The sequence below is a fragment of the Salmo salar genome, chromosome ssa10 (assembly GCF_905237065.1).
Source record: "Salmo salar chromosome ssa10, Ssal_v3.1, whole genome shotgun sequence".
Taxonomy (NCBI): domain Eukaryota; kingdom Metazoa; phylum Chordata; class Actinopteri; order Salmoniformes; family Salmonidae; genus Salmo; species Salmo salar.
In genome coordinates, this window is record NC_059451.1 from 32,285,644 (window position 1) to 32,305,425 (window position 19,782).

General features: G+C 44.9%; 1 protein-coding gene across 11 annotated transcripts in view; it reads right to left on the reverse strand.

Annotated features, from left to right (window-relative positions):
• The window catches only part of palld (palladin, cytoskeletal associated protein), a 124,780-nt gene that overhangs the window by 24,704 nt on the left and 80,294 nt on the right, over window positions 1-19,782 (reverse strand). Inside the window, exon 1 of one of the 11 annotated variants that reach the window (XM_045687659.1) lies at window positions 9,713-9,873. The exons of the other annotated variants lie outside the window; for them this stretch is intronic. The gene's annotated coding sequence lies outside the window, so the exon portion shown is untranslated. Of the gene's footprint in view, window positions 1-9,712; window positions 9,874-19,782 lie in introns of those variants that run through there. 11 annotated transcript variants of the gene reach the window in all.

Here is a 19,782-nt window from a genome sequence, read left to right on the forward strand (position 1 = left end):
AACGACATCTCGGAATGCACAACTCGTCGATCCTTGTCACTGATGGATTATTGCAGCAGACGACCAGACCGGGTTCCACTCCTATCAGTTAAAAACAAGAAGAAGTGGCTCCAGTGTGCATACAATCACCAACACTGGACAATTGAGGAGTGGAAAAACATTGCCTGGTCCGTCGAATCCCGGTTCTTGTTGCGTCATGCTGATGGCAGAGTCAGGATTTGGCGTAAGCAGCATGAGTCCATGGACCCATCCTGCCTGGTGTCAACAGTACAGGCTGGTGGTGGAGGTGTAATGGTGTGGGGAACGTTTTCCTGGCACACGTTAGGTCCCTTGACACCAACTGAGCAACAAACGTTTCCAACACCTTGTAGAACATATGCCCGAAGAATTCAGGCTATTCTGGAGGCAAAGGGGGGTCTGACCCAGTACCAGATGGGTGTCCCTAATAAACTGCCCAGTAAGTGAAATATTGTGAAATTGTGAACATGATGATAATGCCCTTTTAGTGGAAGAGATGTTTGAAAAGATCGCCTCATGGATTTACCATGCTGTAGATTAGTTAATAGACCAATAAGAAAGAGCGTTCGAAACCTCTGACCCGTCCTACTGCTGCTCATTCCGTGCACCGGTCTCGGAGGTCTACGTCACCGGCCTCTAGGCGTCACTGAACTGTCTCATTATGCACACCTGACTTCAATTCCCCTGATTTAATAACTGTATATATATGTGCCCTCTGTTCACCATTCCCTTGTCGGTTATTGTTCCCATGTCCTTTGTGGGTCTCGTCCCTTGTATTTATTAGCGGTTTTACCTCGCTATTTTGTTTGGGTTACATTCCTGTGTTTTTGTATACATGTTTGTTTAGGGCTTCGTCCCCATGCCTTTGCATGTTGTATATTTTTGGTGGAGTATTAAAACCCCCTATCACATATTCCTGCGCCTGTCTCCAATCATTTATACAACGTGACATTGTAGACTGGAATGAAAAAAGGGGGGCGAGTAAACTACGCATCCTATGTCCAATCCATGCTTTGAAGGGGTAAATTACAGGGACATCTTTTACTTGCATCTGGGGGCTTGTAACATGACTGTAGTGTGGGAACTCCAGGACACACATGAAATGGAAGAGTTATCTTCTCAGGGTAGCAGAAGGGGAGAGGGGTCTTTGGGAAAGCTATAAAACCCCAATGTGTCAGAGACCTTCATGTTAATGGCCCAGTCTTAGTGTGACTAGTAGTGAGTCCTTCAGATAGCCTGGGTAGAAGACTATAGTTACAGCAACATGCCTTGTCATCAGGACTCCACTAGACCTGCATTCTCACAATCTGTTCCAGATGCTGAATAATCAGGAAGACTTTTTTCTGCTATTTTTCATTTTCTGTCTGAGGGTCCACCCCCCCACACCCCCTCCCCCAGCCTCCTCTCCCTCTTTCTACTGTATGTTTTTAATTTTTATTTTACATTGTATTGATTGCTGTTTTGTTATACATTGTATTTGTTGTATTACTGTGATCAGGACACCCTTGAGAACGAGACCCTGGTGTCAATGGGGTTTTCCTGAATAAAGAATAATAAAAAAAGAATAATAAACATGTTAAGAACTAAACAAAGGTAGTGAACATTTTACAATAAAATGTCAGTTGTGTCAGTGAAAACATCATAAGACAGATATTCGACATGCTTCCAAATCAGTTTCGGCGGCAGGTAGCCTAGTGGTTAGAATATTGGGCCAGTAACAGAAAGGTTGCTAGATCATATACCCGAGCTGACAAGGTACAAGTCTGTCGTTCTGCCCCTGAACAAGGCAGTTAACCCACTGTTCCTAGGCTGTCATTGAAAATAAGAATTTGTTCTTAACTGACTTGCCTAGTTAAATAAAGGTAAAATAAACATGCTCCCATCATTAGTATACTCTTAGAAAAAAATGTGGTATCTAAAATGGTTATTTGGCTGTCCCCATAGGAGAACCCATAGGAGAATCCATTGAAGAACCCTTTTGGTTCCAGGAACAACCCTTTTGGGTTCCTTAGAGATCCCTTTCCACAGAGGGTTCTGCATGTAACCAAAAAGGGTTCTACCTGGAACCAAAAAGTGTTTTCCTATGGGGACAGCCGAAGAACCATTTGGAACCCTTTTTCTAAGAGTGTATCAACAGTGGAACTTCAGACCCAAATAAACACTCATTATTTCAATCACTCCAACCTGTCATAACCTGTGTGCTGTTGTAGGCTACAGTTTATAAGAATTAGCACATAGTGCAGTGTACTTTTCACCATGTGTTTTCCTTAAAATCCCAGCAATGTCGGACATTCAAGCCTCCACCAAAAGAGCACTTTTACAGGAATAGTTTGGCATCTGCTGAGAGAGCCAGCCTCGGCTTCCACTCCTCTGTTCCTCTGTACCGTTTTCATTCCTTTTTTGGCTATGTTCTCTCAGCGCATGAGGCAGAAGCGCCTCTCCTCGCCTCACCCGCTCGCTCAAGCAGAGGGGAAACGCGCTTCATTTCCTCAGCGCTTTATCTTTCTCTCTGTCTTTCTCTCTTCAACAGACTCCTTCACTGCCGGACAGCCTGTGTTGTGCGTTCAATCATTTGGAGAGCCTTTAAAACAGTTTGACCACGTGCCTGCATTTGTTAATAACCCACCTGATGGTTTCCAGCCTGCCTAGAATATCTTACAGAATCTCATTGCTAGAAGGCCAGTTTGAATTTACAAATATATCCAAAAAGTTGTCTTAGTGTTTTTTCTCCGGTCTCTAGAATTCTCCGGAGTATATGGGGGAGGCAGAGTGGATGTTGGATGTCTATGACTGACTGACATCATCTCCTTTCCTTAAAAGGTGTTCTTTCTTTATATAGAACAGTTACTACAGTCCAATTCCACTTTCTTATTTTACTAAAGGACAATCACATGATTAAGATTTATTTGTCCCACTTTCCGCATATGATTAACTTTCCAATTGTATTGTATGTCAACTCTGACATTTTACTTTAATTTCAATGTTTCCATTGAATTAGCATTTGTCAGATAATATCATATTATCATATTGTCAGTGAGAAGATCAGACAGTGTAATTGTTCAGCTTCATCCGTCATTTTATTGTCCTTTAAAAGGTCTGTCTGCCTCCAGGATAGCAGGTGTGGGCCAGCCTGACACTACGTAACCCTGACACTTTGACCCCGTATGGTCCAGTCTTCAACCTCATCTGCCCAGCCAACATCCACCTATGAAATTACTCAGAGAACTATTCCATCTCTATCAATCAAGCTCTTTCTCTATTAATAACCGAACAGGACGGATCTGTTAGTCTTGAATGAGCCAACAACACCATGAATTTCTCCTCATGGTCATTTGACTTGATTTAGTCACCAACTCTGGGAACAAAAAGAGGAGCATTCCACCCAATCAACCCCTCTTAAAAATATATTCATTGACTTAAAACCATACAGCCTATTCATTTACAGCAATTAACATTCAACTCTCCATATGCCTTGTTTAGTCTGAAAGGGTCTTTTCCTACAGCTGTTCTCAACTGCATGTTTTCTTGATGCCAGTCTGACTCTCTGGGGTACAAGAAACAAAACTGTAGGTCTACACTTACTGTATGTAGACAGCATTTCTACAAGGTACAAAGCTCTGAGTTGATACTTGGTAAAAACGTTCTCTCTCCTGTGAGCAGCTAATAAATGACAGAAACTGCTGAAATTACTGATGTTAATTCATTTAGTTCCTCTGACAGTCTGTTCCTCTGTCTTGACGTGCAGTGGGGACTTGCAGGGAGGGAACCGTCCTGCTCTCTGTCTCCATGCCAACGGCCCAGTGTTGTGCTGTACCGAGCTGAGCCAACTGGCCCACACAACACCCAGTTACAGTGTGAAAAAACTGCAGAGCTCAGCTCTGTCATTCCAAACTGTAACGCTACATTACAGTTAAATCTCTTTCTTTCTCCTTATCCTTCTCTCTCAGCCTCCATTTGGAGGTATTAATAGGCTGTTAAATGTTATTTCTCTTTTTCTCTCATCTTGAAAATTACTTTATTAAAAAAATATAGAATAATTTTACCTTTATTTGACTAGGCAAGTCAGTTAAGAACAAATTGTTATTTACAATGACAGCCTACACCGGCCAAATCCGGACAATAGTAGGCCAATTGTGCGCCGCCCTATGGGACTCCCAATCATGGCCAGTTGTGATACAGCCTGGATTCGAACCAGGGTGTCTGTAGTGATGCCTCCAACACTGAGATGCAGTGCCTTAGACCACTGCGCCACTCAGTTGGCCTGGTTCCTGGGTGTAAATTCTTTAACATTGAACACAATGAGAGAGCGCTTCAGGAAAAACTTTTTGATTGACTTACCATTCAGCATTCAATTACACTCATAATAACACGTCAATTATACAATTATTCTGGTGGTGTTTTTTTAACTCCAGTTCCTACATGCAAACATTAGCAGCATCACTGAGCTTAACGGAGTCAGGCACCGCTTGTCTGAGTTAGAGTTAATTGCATCTGTCTTTTATAGCACCATGTAGCAAGCTGAAACAGACCATGTTGTACCAGTCAGAGCAAGCAAGCTGAAACAGGCCATGTTGTAGCAGTCAGAGCAAGCAAGCTGAAACAGACCATGTTGTAGCAGTCAGAGCAAGCAAGCTGAAACAGACCATGTTGTAGCAGTCAGAGCAAGCAAGCTGAAACAGACCATGTTGTAGCAGTCAGAGCAAGCAAGCTGAAACAGACCATGTTGTAGCAGTCAGAGCAAGCAAGCTGAAACAGACCATGTTGTAGCAGTCAGAGCAAGCAAGCTGAAACAGACCATGTTGTAGCAGTCAGAGCAAGCAAGCTGAAACAGACCATGTTGTAGCAGTCAGAGCAAGCAAGCTGAAACAGACCATGTTGTAGCAGTCAGAGCAAGCAAGCTGAAACAGACCATGTTGTAGCAGTCAGAGCAAGCAAGCTGAAACAGGCCATGTTGTAGCAGTCAGAGCAAGCAAGCTGAAACAGGCCATGTTGTAGCAGTCAGAGCAAGCAAGCTGAAACAGGCCATGTTGTAGCAGTCAGAGCAAGCAAGCTGAAACAGGCCATGTTGTAGCAGTCAGAGCAAGCAAGCTGAAACAGGCCATGTTGTAGCAGTCAGCGCAAGCAAGCTGAAACAGGCCATGTTGTAGCAGTCAGCGCAAGCAAGCTGAAACAGGCCATGTTGTAGCAGTCAGCGCAAGCAAGCTGAAACAGGCCATGTTGTAGCAGTCAGCGCAAGCAAGCTGAAACAGGCCATGTTGTAGCAGTCAGCGCAAGCAAGCTGAAACAGGCCATGTTGTAGCAGTCAGCGCAAGCAAGCTGAAACAGGCCATGTTGTAGCAGTCAGCGCAAGCTGAAACAGGCCATGTTGTAGCAGTCAGCGCAAGCTGAAACAGACCATGTTGTAGCAGTCAGCGCAAGCTGAAACAGACCATGTTGTAGCAGTCAGCGCAAGCTGAAACAGACCATGTTGTAGCAGTCAGCGCAAGCTGAAACAGACCATGTTGTAGCAGTCAGCGCAAGCTGAAACAGACCATGTTGTAGCAGTCAGCGCAAGCTGAAACAGACCATGTTGTAGCAGTCAGCGCAAGCTGAAACAGACCATGTTGTAGCAGTCAGCGCAAGCTGAAACAGACCATGTTGTAGCAGTCAGCGCAAGCTGAAACAGACCATGTTGTAGCAGTCAGCGCAAGCTGAAACAGACCATGTTGTAGCAGTCAGCGCAAGCTGAAACAGACCATGTTGTAGCAGTCAGCGCAAGCTGAAACAGACCATGTTGTAGCAGTCAGAGCAAGCAAGCTGAAACAGACCATGCCAGCCACAGAGCTGCCTCTCCTCCGTAGACTCTAATCATGCTGTCTTTAATCAATGCTCTCTCTAATCAACCTGTCTATAAAGGTCCTGTTTACACACACAGTCACTGGTTTGTGCTTCCTAGACAATGACGGCCTCAAGTCTATACAGATATACGGATCTACAGTTTGACGACTGACATGCCACCATGCAAGCTGTGAGCCATCGCTGGGTTTTACAAGCTCGCTTGTTTGGGTACGGGGAATGTCTTTGGTTAGCCGCTGGTTGACTAGGAGTAGAGGAGAGAAAGGGTTTATGGGATTCCGCCAGCAGCACTCACTGATGACAGGAAGCGACCATGGGATGACAGGAAGTAGTTGAGTGTAAATAGCCAATAATGAGGGGGTTCTTTCTGTAAACAACAACAAGGGGCTAAGCTTCCTGCTGCACTGTGTGTACATACTGTACAAGCCAGCTATGTAGAAGTGAAAAGCTGTTGATCTACTCAAATGTCTGAACAACAGTTGTACATTTTCCCACAATCAGACCTGTACCTACATATTAATGTGTGTTTATGATTGTGTGTGTGTCACTGTTTAACCACACGTCACCATGCCAGTCTACAGCTTTTAAAAAGTGTGGCCTTGTCAAACATGAATGATATATACCTAAACAAGAGAATGGAGCTCTGGCATTACACCTCCAAAACAAATACAGCCGCTGTGTGTGTGTGTGTGAGATACAGTGGAAACACACCAAAGTGGTGACACAACAACATGCTGGCCCCAAACCATGCCCCGGGCCAAGAGTTTATCAGACCAGATCCAGAAACGCAGGGTGAAATCAATAGGAGCATGGGAAAATACCAGAGACTCCTGAGTTTGACTCCCACTGCAATCACGTATGCAAATACACCTTGCTCTCTCTGTCAAACACACCTCCACAAGCATGAGCAGACAGACAGTACAGTATGATCAGTGTCTCACTGTGCCTGACAGCATGTTTCACACTTCCCTCACCTGTATTAACACAGCCCCATTACATCATTGTTACAGTGCGTCAACCTGCACTTGACTGATCCATGACAGAAACAGCCTAGTCTGTCACACTGTCTGACATATTGACTGACTGTACTGACTGAGACTGACAGACTGACTAACTGGCTGGTTATCTACCTGACTGACTACTAGCTACTACTTATTTGGTTGACTTTAATTAAGGAAATACTGATGGATCGATGTGCATCTTCTCCTGTTGTGGAGACACATAACACAGGTGGCTGTAGCAAGAAACAGGAATCTTATAGCTATGGGCCAAAATCACCATAATGATTTGTCCTATCGCTGCAGAATAATGTTTACACTATGACATCTGTATTTACAACAGCAAAGTAGCAGGTCATTACACATACATTGGTCACCAAGGGTCTCTAAGAAGAACAAAGCTCTTTTTTAGACAACCATGTGGAGTTGTATTAGAGGAGGGGGAGACTAAAGTCCTTTGTTAAGTTTACGGTAAGGGGCTACAATAACAGTTCACAGGACTCCTGTATACAAACACCCCCAGCAAGATAGCTGAATGTTTATCTTTGACATCATCACTTTAGATCACTGGATGAGATCAACTGGTGGGCGTGATAAACTTCCATCAACAAATTCAAGTGAAGCCCTCAAACAGGTGTGGGCTGTGCGCACACAAACACAAACCGCACAAAAACAAACAGAGACAGTACATACACAAGTAGGCCTACATGTACACACACAATTTGGATATTTTGAATGAAAGTACAGTCTAAATCATCAGTCTAAATCATATCCTTTTCCACATGGAGGTGCATGTTGGCCGAACCTCCAGTCCAGTCAGGTTTAGAACCAGAGTTAACCCATTGACCTGACCCACATCACAGGCTAATTTACCACCATGCAGGCCCAAACTCTTCACTCACAGCGACTCATACAGCTCTCCCTAATCCCTCCTCCCATGGTTTGGCTGAGTGCTCCTCCTCAGGAGAGAGAGAGAGGAGACAGAGGAGCCGTCCAACTTTCCATGGACATTTCATACCCCCCTAGACGCAGCTCCTAGATCAGTTCAACTTGAGGTTCTGTATTGGTAGGAGTAGTCCTTTCCATGGACATTTCATACCCCTCTAGACGCAGCTCCTAGATCAGTTAAACTTGAGGTTCTGTATTGGTAGGAGTAGTCCTTTCCATGGACATGTCATACCCCTCTAGACTCAGCTCCTAGATCAGTTCAACTTGAGGTTCTGTATTGGTAGGAGTAGTTCCTGACATTTTTCATATAGACAACAAAGGAAACCAGAAAGGCATAAAGTAAAATATGACTTTTTGTTATCAACTCCCATTCTCTCTCCTTGTCCCACTCAATTTCTCTCTGTCTTTGTTCTCCTAGACTTCCAAATGTATTTTCAACCTCTCCATGTTTCTCTCTTTCACCTCCTCCCTTGCTCCGTCTGTACCCCACTCCCTCCCTCCCTCTCTCTCTGGCTCTAATTGCACACACAGCACATAAAACAGAACCAGACTGTTTTCTTTTTCCCGCTTTAACAACTGCACAGAGCGTGTGGCTCATTCTGACCAGACTAACAGTTCAGGGTTGCTCCAGCTCCCATCAACCCCTTAAGTTATGTCTCTCCCCTCTATTTAATCAGTCTATCTTGGGAGCCATTTTATGTAGAATCAAATAATAGGTGAGAAGTGCAGAGAATGAACAGTGAGCTCCCTCCCTTCCTCCCTCTCTTCCTCCCTCCTTCCCTCTCTACCTCCCTCCCTCCCTCCTTCCATTCCTCCCCCCCGTTTAGAGTGTTTTTCTGTATTGCAGGAATGCTCAAGACATTCTTCCTGGGATTGGAATGGGAAAGACATCGCCATCAAATGGGATTAGCAGCAGGAGTGGAGAGGGAGAATGAGAAAGAGGAGGAGAGCCAGAGAAAGTGAGGGGAAGGGAGGGGGTAGAAACCAGAGAACCCAGTGAAGGACTAAAGCCAAACCTGACACTACTATTCTGACCTGACAGGCACTATTGTGCTAACTAATCTATCAGACCCCAAAGTGGCACCACACAACTGACCTATATAAAAACACAACTGGTCCTTCACCACTAACACAACACAGACACAACCCAGAATAAAGCATCTCACACAACTACGCTTTATCAACCTCATAGACCCGATCACCCTCAGTAAAGCAGCCAGTTGCCTCCAGCCCTCTCCTCTCCAGACTAACCACTTCCCAGAACTTCCAGTAAATGAATGGGTTTCTATCTCCGCCTCTCTCTGTCCTATAAACCACACATCCATACTCCAACACATGCTTTTTACATTAACTGTCTGAGGGGCTGGCAAAGCAGACAGAAATTATGAAAAAGTGTTCCTGGTTCTCCTTCTCTATCATTTGTGTCTCTCCTTATTCTGGACTCCTTCATTCCATCTCTCAATTCAACCCTTTTTAGTTCTTCAGAAGCATAAATGACAGATTGTGATTTCAACTGATTTTGAGATCAGTTTTAGCCCACAAAGTTTTACCACAGAAAAAAGAACAATGGCAACACTGTCTTTCATTGAAGCAGTGAGCTCAGCATAAAGCAACAGTGGCTATGCTAATGTGGTGTGTTCACATCGTCTTCTCTCTCTCTAATGAACTGAACTTGACTGAGCGTTAATGAAAAGCATCTTGCTACTTGCTTGTCACCCTCTCCTCCCTTTCCCTCACTCTCCCTCTCCTCCCTTTCCCTCACTCTCCCTCTCCTCCCTTTCCCTCACTCTCCCTCTCCTCCCTCTCTCCCTCTCCCTTCCCCTCTCTCCATAAACGCTCACTTCCACTGAAGTGTGTTAAATTGACAAAAGTTGTGTCTGATTCTGTAAAGAATTTGTAAGAAAGAGTAGTACCTTCAGTGACGTGGCCCAGGTGAGTATGTCTGTCTGTGGCTCAGGTATTCCCCAGGAGGTGTGTGTGTGGTTGTTTCTGCCGGTCTGCCAGGTAGCGAAGCCGCATATATAGAGCAGTCAGCAGCCAGACTCAGCCTCCCTTGCTCTCTGCATGAGTCAGCCTAAACCTTCTTCACAATAAAAGCCTCTGTTTCACAATAAAAGCTCTGCAACACAGGCCACTGATCTAGAGACTTCCCTATCAGAACCAGGCTCCTAGAATAACAACAGCCAGCTATTTTTGATCCAGAAATAAAAGATTAAAAGTAAGAGAGAGAGAGAGAGAGAGAGAGATTGTGAAAGAACGTGACACCCAGATCGTGGGGGGGTGGGGACCAGGTGGGGCTGGGGTGGGGACCAGGTGGGACAGTGTGGGGACCAGGGGGGGGGCGTGGTGGGGGAGCAGGGAGGGCGAGGGCAGGTTCAGCTCCTCTCTCAGGAGGATTCAGTCATCTCCCCAGTGTCGAGTCACACCACTTACGGCCAAGTCAGTGTCTGTGTATCTCACTCTGCTGCTTATGGAAGACAGGTTCAATCAAAGAGGTTGATTGACTTGTGATTCCCAAAAGTGTGTAACTGCTAGGGCTTCCCTGTGTTTAACATACCATTCCCTCTGTCCAGGGAAACATAGGGGATAACTAAGACCTCTGTTTCCATGCTGTCAACTAACAAGCACACACTCATCTCTCTCCCTCTTTCTCTCTCTCTGTATCTTTCACGCCACTCTACATGTATTTCTCTCTGCTCACCCCTCTCTCTCTTCCACTTCCCTCTTGTATTGTGAAGGTCAGCTCTAACAACTCTCTTCCTAATTTGAGAACCTGCTCCATTCCCTGCAGGTCACTCAACCTTACGAGCCAATCCAGCGTCAGCTCTCTCAGCCAATCCTGCTGCTTGCCATGTCCTTTTAAGGACTGCCCACTGTCTGGGGTTTGTTGAGGAATGATCTGCCTTCCTGTTATCGATCCTTCCTGGGTCTCTTCTACTTTTCCTCATTCTTTATCTCAAGTGTTTTCTCTTCTTTCTCTGGCTAGTTCTCTCTGTACGCATTCATTCACACTCCAGGTCCACATTTAGGGCAACAAATGTAACCAATCAGATAGCTGATAAACAAAAACACTTGTGTTTTTATTTTTTTACATTAATGGCATGACTAATGAAAAACCTCAAGTTGCACATGAACTTCAGGACTGTCTTGAGCTTGCCAGGCAGCTGATAATGAAGAAACAAGAGTTCTCTGTGTAGAAACTCAGTTCCATATGTGTCTCTTTAACATACATGTTTCCATAAAACCACACGCAACGCCTCCATAAGAAAGTGATTGTTAATACAGCATTAGAGAGTTTACGAGCTACACCTCATAAACACAAGGCCTCTGCTGTGGGTACAGCTCTGAATCACAGCACAGATATGTGACAAAGCCTGGCAGCCCGAGCAACACGGCTCTGAACACAAGACCATAGAGCACTACGGTCCACAAACACAACCCTGAACGCAACACAACGACAGACGAAAGACAAAGCAGTAACCGAAGCGACGGATCAGACAGTGAGGAGACAGACAGAATGTTCTGGTGCTCACCTCTCTTAGAGACTTTTATTTGCCAATAAACTTTGTACAGAAAATAACAAACAGGTCGTTGACAAAGACTTGAATAACTCAAACATATTCTCAGTACAAACTATTCCGGCAACAACTCTTTGCCTATAACAAAACTCAGGTATAACTCTACTCTAGCTAACCTGTTACCTGTCCAGCCTGCTCTCTCCCAGGTATAACTCTACTCTAGCTAACCTGTTACCTGCCCAGCCTGCTCTCTCCCAGGTATAACTCTACTGTAGTCAACCTGTTACCTGCCCAGCCTGCTCTCTCCCAGGTATAACTCTACTCTAGCCAACCTGTTACCTGTCCAGCCTGCTCTCCTCCAGGTATAACTCTACTCTAGTCAACCTGTTACCTGCCCAGCCTGCTCTCCTCCAGGTATAACTCTACTTGAGCTAACCTGTTACCTGCCCAGCCTGCTCTCCTCCAGGTATAACTCTACTCTAGCCAACCTGTTACCTGCCCAGCCTGCTCTCCTCCAGGTATAACTCTACTCTAGTCAACCTGTTACCTGCCCAGCCTGCTCTCTCCCAGGTATAACTCTACTCTAGCCAACCTGTTACCTGCCCAGCCTGCTCTCCTCCAGGTATAACTCTACTCTAGCCAACCTGTTACCTGCCCAGCCTGCTCTCCTCCAGGTATAACTCTACTGTAGCTAACCTGTTACCTGTCCAGCCTGCTCTCCTCCAGGTATAACTCTACTCTAGTCAACCTGTTATCTGCCCAGCCTGCTCTCTCCCAGGTATAACTCTACTCTAGTCAACCTGTTACCTGCCCAGCCTGCTCTCTCCCAGGTATAACTCTACTCTAGTCAACCTGTTACCTGTCCAGCCTGCTCTCCTCCAGGTATAACTCTACTCGAGCTAACCTGTTACCTGCCCAGCCTGCTCTCTCCCAGGTATAACTCTACTCTAGTCAACCTGTTACCTGCCCAGCCTGCTCTCTCCCAGGTATATCTCTACTCTAGTCAACCTGTTACCTGCCCAGCCTGCTCTCTCCCAGGTATAACTCTACTCTAGTCAACCTGTTACCTGCCCAGCCTGCTCTCTCCCAGGTATATCTCTACTCTAGTCAACCTGTTACCTGCCCAGCCTGCTCTCTCCCAGGTATATCTCTACTCTAGTCAACCTGTTACCTGCCCAGCCTGCTCTCTCCCAGGTATATCTCTACTCTAGTCAACCTGTTACCTGCCCAGCCTGCTCTCCTCCAGGTATAACTCTACTCTAGTCAACCTGTTACCTGCCCAGCCTGCTCTCCTCCAGGTATATCTCTACTCTAGTCAACCTGTTACCTGCCCAGCCTGCTCTCTCCCAGGTATAACTCTACTCTAGTCAACCTGTTACCTGCCCAGCCTGCTCTCTCCCAGGTATAACTCTACTCTAGCCAACCTGTTACCTGCCCAGCCTGCTCTCCTCCAGGTATAACTCTACTCTAGTCAACCTGTTACCTGCCCAGCCTGCTCTCTCCCAGGTATAACTCTACTCTAGTCAACCTGTTACCTGCCCAGCCTGCTCTCCTCCAGGTATAACTCTACTTGAGCTAACCTGTTACCTGCCCAGCCTGCTCTCCTCCAGGTATAACTCTAGTCTAGTCAACCTGTTACCTGCCCAGCCTGCTCTCTCCCAGGTATAACTCTACTCTAGTCAACCTGTTACCTGCCCAGCCTGCTCTCTCCCAGGTATAACTCTACTCTAGTCAACCTGTTACCTGCCCAGCCTGCTCTCTCCCAGGTATAACTCTACTCTAGTCAACCTGTTACCTGCCCAGCCTGCTCTCTCCCAGGTATAACTCTAGTCTAGTCAACCTGTTACCTGCCCAGCCTGCTCTCTCCCAGGTATAACTCTACTCTAGTCAACCTGTTACCTGCCCAGCCTGCTCTCTCCCAGGTATAACTCTACTCTAGTCAACCTGTTACCTGCCCAGCCTGCTCTCTCCCAGGTATAACTCTACTCTAGTCAACCTGTTACCTGCCCAGCCTGCTCTCTCCCAGGTATATCTCTACTCTAGTCAACCTGTTACCTGCCCAGCCTGCTCTCTCCCAGGTATAACTCTACTCTAGTCAACCTGTTACCTGCCCAGCCTGCTCTCTCCCAGGTATAACTCTACTCTAGTCAACCTGTTACCTGCCCAGCCTGCTCTCTCCCAGGTATAACTCTACTCTAGTCAACCTGTTACCTGCCCAGCCTGCTCTCTCCCAGGTATAACTCTACTCTAGTCAACCTGTTAGCTGCCCAGCCTGCTCTCTCCCAGGTATAACTCTACTCTAGTCAACCTGTTACCTGCCCAGCCTGCTCTCCTCCAGGTATAACTCTACTCTAGTCAACCTGTTACCTGCCCAGCCTGCTCTCTCCCAGGTATAACTCTACTCTAGTCAACCTGTTACCTGCCCAGCCTGCTCTCTCCCAGGTATAACTCTACTCTAGTCAACCTGTTACCTGCCCAGCCTGCTCTCTCCCAGGTATAACTCTACTCTAGTCAACCTGTTACCTGCCCAGCCTGCTCTCTCCCAGGCAAAAGCCAACTGAGCACCTAAGTATTCTTTCCAGGAACTCCCTTCAGCTAGGAATGTTCCATCATGATAGCCCCAAAACACATTTCTACCATAAATGCGTAATTTCCCATGGACATATACTGTATCATAAACAACGGTTTTACATAAACCGGCTGTGTATTCATGTTACCTGATGAAATTGCTGTACAATATGATCTTGTTGCCATCTGAAGAGTGTTTTGAATACTGATGCTTGATTTGCTGGTTTTAAGCATTAAAGTTTCAAATAGCTCTTTGTTGACTGTTGCTGGGTGCTATCGTCCTCCATCAGCACCGGCCTGTACCCTACCTGCCTTAAGCTCTCTCCTGGCCCCTTACACTAAGTCTGAATTTATCCTGCTAGGTGACCTAAACTGGGACTTGCTTAAACCACCTGACCAAGTCCTAAAGCAATTAAATCTTTCTCAGATTATTACAAATCCCACAAGGTATGACTCCAAACACCCAGAAAAGGCAACTCTCCTCGATGTTTTCCTCACAAATAATCCTGATAGGTATCAGTCTGGTGTTTTCTGTAATGACCTTAGTGATCACTGTTTTACAGCATGTGTTCGTAATGGCTGCTCAGTGAAACGACCTGTCCTGATTTGTCATAGACGCTTGCTAAAAAACATCAATGAGCAAACCTTCCTTCATGAACTGGCCTCTGTAAAATGGTATAGAATCAGCTTGATCGCCTCTGTCGAAGACGCTTGGACCTTCTTTTTTAATATCTTCAGTGGTATTGTTAACAAAAACGCCCCCATAAAGAAAATGAGAATTAAAAACAGGTTCAGCCCCTGGTTCAACCGTGATCTTGCTAAGTTACTCCACCTCAAGAATTGCATTTGGTGAAAGGCTCGGCACACGCATACTCAGGCTGACTGGCTATCGTTCAGGCAAATTAGAAATATGAGCACTCAGGCTATCCGGAAGGCCAAAGTTAGTTACTTTAAGGAGCAGTTCTCTGTGGGTCTAACCCCAAGAAGTTCTGGAAACGGTTAAAGACCTGGAGAAAAAACCCTCCTCCTCACAGCTGCCCATGTCCCTTAATGTTGATGATGTGGTTGTTACTGACAAGAAGCACATGTCTGAGCTCTTTAATCACCACTTCATTAAGTCAGGATTCCTATTTGACTCAGACATGCCTCCTTGCCCGTCCAACATTTTCTCATCTCCCACCCCTTCTAATACGACTATCCCCGATGCATCTCCCTCTTTTTCCCCTTCCCCACTACAAAGTTTCTCCCTGCAGGCAGTCACTGAGTCCGAGGTGCTAAAGGAGCTCCTGAAACCTGACCCCATAAAACATCTGAGTCAGATGGTTTAGACCCTTTCTTCTTTAACCTGTTATGGCTAGGGGGCAGTATTTTCACGGACGGATAAAAAACATACCCGATTTAATCTGATTAGTACTCCTGCCCAGAAACTAGAATATGCATGTAATTATTAGCTTTGGATAGAAAACACTCCAAAGTTTCTAAAACTGTTTGAATGGTGTCTGTGAGTATAACAGAACTCATTTGGCAGGCCAAAACCTGAGAAGATTCTGTACAGGAAGTACCCTGTCTGACCATTTCTTGGCCTTGTTGATTATCTCTATCTATTACAGGGGATCTCTGCTCTTACGTGACACTTTCTACGGCTCACATGGACTCTCAGAAGGTGGCAAAATGCTGAATCGTGGCTTTGCAGGCTCTGGCTGAAACAAAGTAGCGTGTTTGGATAGTGGCTGGTTACAGTACTGTGAGACTCAGGCTCGTGCCCGCGTCGACCGAAAGCTTTGTTTTCTTTCCTCTGTTTAGCTAAACGGAGATTCCCGGTCGGAATATTATCGCTTTTTTACTAGAAAAATGGCATAAAAATGGATTTTAAACAGCGGTTGACATGCTTCGAAGTACGGTAATGGAATATTTAGAAATCTTTTGTCACGAATTGCGCCATGCTCGCGACCCTGATTTACCATTTTGGATAGTGTCTTGGAACGCACGAACAAAACGCCGCAATTTGGATATAACGATGGATTATTTTGGACCAAACCAACATTTGTTATTGAAGTAGCAGTCCTGGGAGTGCATTCTGACGAAGACAACAAAGGTAATGAAATTTTTGTAAAAGTAAATCGGAGTTTGATCAGGGCTAAACTTGGTCGGTGTCTAAATGGCTAGCCGTGATGGCTGGGCTATCTACTGAGAATATTGCAAAATGTGCTTTCACCGAAAAGCTTTTTTAAAATCGGACATATCGAGTGCATAGAGGAGTTCTGTATCTATAATTCTTAATATAATTGTTATGTTTTTTGTGAACGTTTATCGTGAGTAATTTAGTAAATTCACCGGATGTTTGCGGGGGGTATGCTAGTTCTGAACGTCACATGCTAATGTAAAAAAGCTGGTTTTTGATATAAATATGAACTTGATTGAACAAAACATGGATGCATTGTATAACATAATGTCCTAGGGTTGTCATCTGATGAAGATCATCAAAGGTTAGTGCTGCATTTAGCTGTGGTTTTGTTTTTTGTGACATTATATGCTAGCTTGAAAAATGGGTGTCTGATTATTTCTGGCTGGGTACTCTGCTGACATAATCTAATGTTTTGCTTTCGTTGTAAAGCCTTTTTGAAATCGGACAGTGTGGTTAGATTAATGAGAGTCTTGTCTTTAAAATGCTGTAAAATAGTCATATGTTTGAAAAATGGAAGTTTTCGGATTTTAGAGGAATTTGTATTTCGCGCCACGCCCATCATTGGATATTGGAGCAGGTGTTTCGCTAGCGGAACGTCTAGATGTAAGAGGTTATTAAGGTTGCTGCCCCTATCATCGCCAAGCCTATCTCCAACCTTTTTAACCAGTCTCTGCTTTCTGAGGAGGTTCCCATTGCTTGGAAGGCAGCCACGGTTCATCCTTTATTTAAAGGGGGAGATCAAGCTGATCCTAACTGTTATAGGCCTATTTCTATTTTGTCCTGTTTATCAAAAGTGTTGGAACAACTTGTCAATAATCAACTGACTGGCATACTTGATGTCTATAGTATTCTCTCGGGTATGCAATCTGGTTTCCGGTCAGGAAACCAGCAATCTGGTTTCCTGGTTTCCGGTCAACCTGGTTTCCGGATGTATCACTGCAACCTTAAAGGTCCTCAATGATGTCACCATTGCCATTGATTCTAAGCAATATTGTGCTGATATTTTTATTTACTTGGCCAAAGCTTTTGATACGGTAGAGCATTCCATTCTCGTGGGATGTATTGGTGTCTCTGAGGGGTCTTTTGGCTGGTTATCTAACTACCTCTCTCAAAGAGTGCAGTGTATAAAGTCAGAAAATCTGCTGTCTCTGCCACTGCCTGTCACCAAGGGAGTACCCCAAGGCTCAATCATAGGCCCCACGCTCTTCTCAATTTACATTAACAACATAGCTCAGGCAGTAGGAAGCTCTCTCATCCATTTAATTGCAGATGATACAGTCTTATACACGGCTGGCCCCTCCCTGGATTTTGTGTCAAATGCTCTACAACAAAGCTTTCTTAGTGTCCAACAAGATTTCTCTACCCTTAACCTTCTTCTGAACACCTCCAAAACAAATGTAATGTGGTTTGGCAAGAAGAATGCCCCTCCTCCCACAGGTGTTATTATTACCTCTGAGGGTTTAGAGCTTGAGGTAGTCACCTCATACAAGTACTTGGGAGTATGGCTAGATGGCGCACTGTCCTTCTGTCAGCACATATCAAAGCTGGAGGCTAAAGTTAAATCTAGACTTGATTTCCTCTATCGTAATCGCTCCACTTTCACCCCAGCTGCCAAACTAACCCTGATTCAGATGACCATCCTACCCATGCTAGATTACGGAGACATAATTTAATGATCAGCAGGTAAGGGTGCCCTCGAGCGGCTATATGTTCTTTACCATTCGGCCATCAGATTTGCCACCAATGCTCCTTATAAGACACGTCACTGCACTCTATACTCCTTTGTAAACTGGTCATCTCTGTATACCCGTTGCAAGACCCACTGGTTGGTGCTTATTTATAAAACCCTCTTAGGCCTCACTCCCCCCATCTGAGATATCTACTGCAGCCCTCATCCTCCACATACAACACCCGTTCTGCCAGTCACATTCTGTTAAAGGTCCCCAAAGCACATACAGCTAGTGACTGGAATGAGCTGCAACAAACACTCAAACTGGACAGTTTTATCACAATCTCTTCATTCAAAGACTCAATCATGGACACTCTTATTGACAGTTGTGGCTGCTTTGTGTGATGTATTGTTGTCTCTACCTTCTTGCCCTTTGTGCTGTTGTCTGTGCCTAATAATGTTTCTACCATGTTTTGTGCTGCTACCATGTTGTGTTGCTACCATGTTGTTGTTATGTTGTGTTGCTACCATGCTGTGTTGTCATGTGTTGCTGCCTTGCTATGTTGTTGTCTTAGGTCTCTCTTTATGTAGTGTTGTGCTGTCTCTCTTGTTTTGATCTGTGTTTTGTCCTATATTTATATTGTATTTATTTTTAATCCCAGGCCCCCATCCCCTCAGGAGGCTTTTTGCCTTTTGGTAGGCCATCATCGATGACTCGTAGACTAACTTGCCTCATGCATAATGCACACCAGCACTTCAACAAGAAAACAGTTCGGTGCTTCAGACAAACACAAGGTAGGTTAAATTATATGATTATACTCTACCAATACTTTGATCGTTATTAGAATAATATATTTCACATTGCTGGATCATATTTGTTTAAATGGGCAGCTTTATACACGATAGAAACATTGTTAAAAGTTACATTGTTTTAGTAACTGGCGTGATCAACAAACACTCGACTTTGGCGCATTATGTCAAAGTATTGTTGGCAAACGGAATGCGCTACTCAATCCAACATTCTCTTTGGTTTCAGGATTCTTGACTTTACCTTGAAGAGATACAATAAAGAGTCTTTCTTCAACCAATAATTTGCTTCAGTGTCATTGTCTACAAGTCATGGACATGCGCTCCATGACAAGGACTGACAGAGAGCAATACGGCACACAAAAAACCCTGAACGCAAGAGTTTGCAAGATCAACACAAAGCTCTGACTCCAACAGGCATGAAACATAGTTTCAACAAGACCACAGATGTATATTAAACATGTTGTTTAGTTATACTGTATAAGCTCGATTTGGGAACGAATTAACATTCCAAAGTATCAAAATCACATTTGAGATTAACTCTCAGTACAAAAAACTAAACAGTATCCAGGATCCTCTGTAAACAAGTTATGTGTATCTGTGTATGAGTGAGAGAGACAGAGCAGGGTAGGATGGTTTGGAACGTGGCCTTCAGTTTGTTGCAGTTGTTTTCTGTTACCCTGACAACGACCTCAGAGGAGGTTAAAGAGGTTTGGAGCTGGCCCAATCATTTAATCTCTGTGGTATGACAATTATGCAGACGGCATGGGTTTGAGTGGCACTGAGTCAATCCACATGCGATATATAGCACATTAAAGGGGATTAGTAGCTTCCTCATCTTTACCTCTCTGGGCATATGCAGGCTTCACACACATACACACATGGTGTCACTTACAGGCAAGCAGGCTGTTGTTCTAAGCTCCCCCATGTTTGGGATTGTTAGCCCGGTTCATATGTACGTGTGCGTGTGTGAGTGTGTGTGTGTTTGTGCATGTGTGTTCGTGTGCGTGTATGACAGACATTTAAGTCAGGAATGGGAGTTCTCGGATGCCATGAGGGGGAGAGACGCCACATGGTGAGGTTGTGACCCCATTCGCAGCCATTTGCTGGCAGCATTTTAACACATATTAGTCACCTTTGACATCTGACCCCTGAAAGATAATGTGTTGAACCTCATCTGCCATGTGGCTCCAGCAGAGCCCACACCTTCCACTTCCTCCTCTTTGGACACACAGG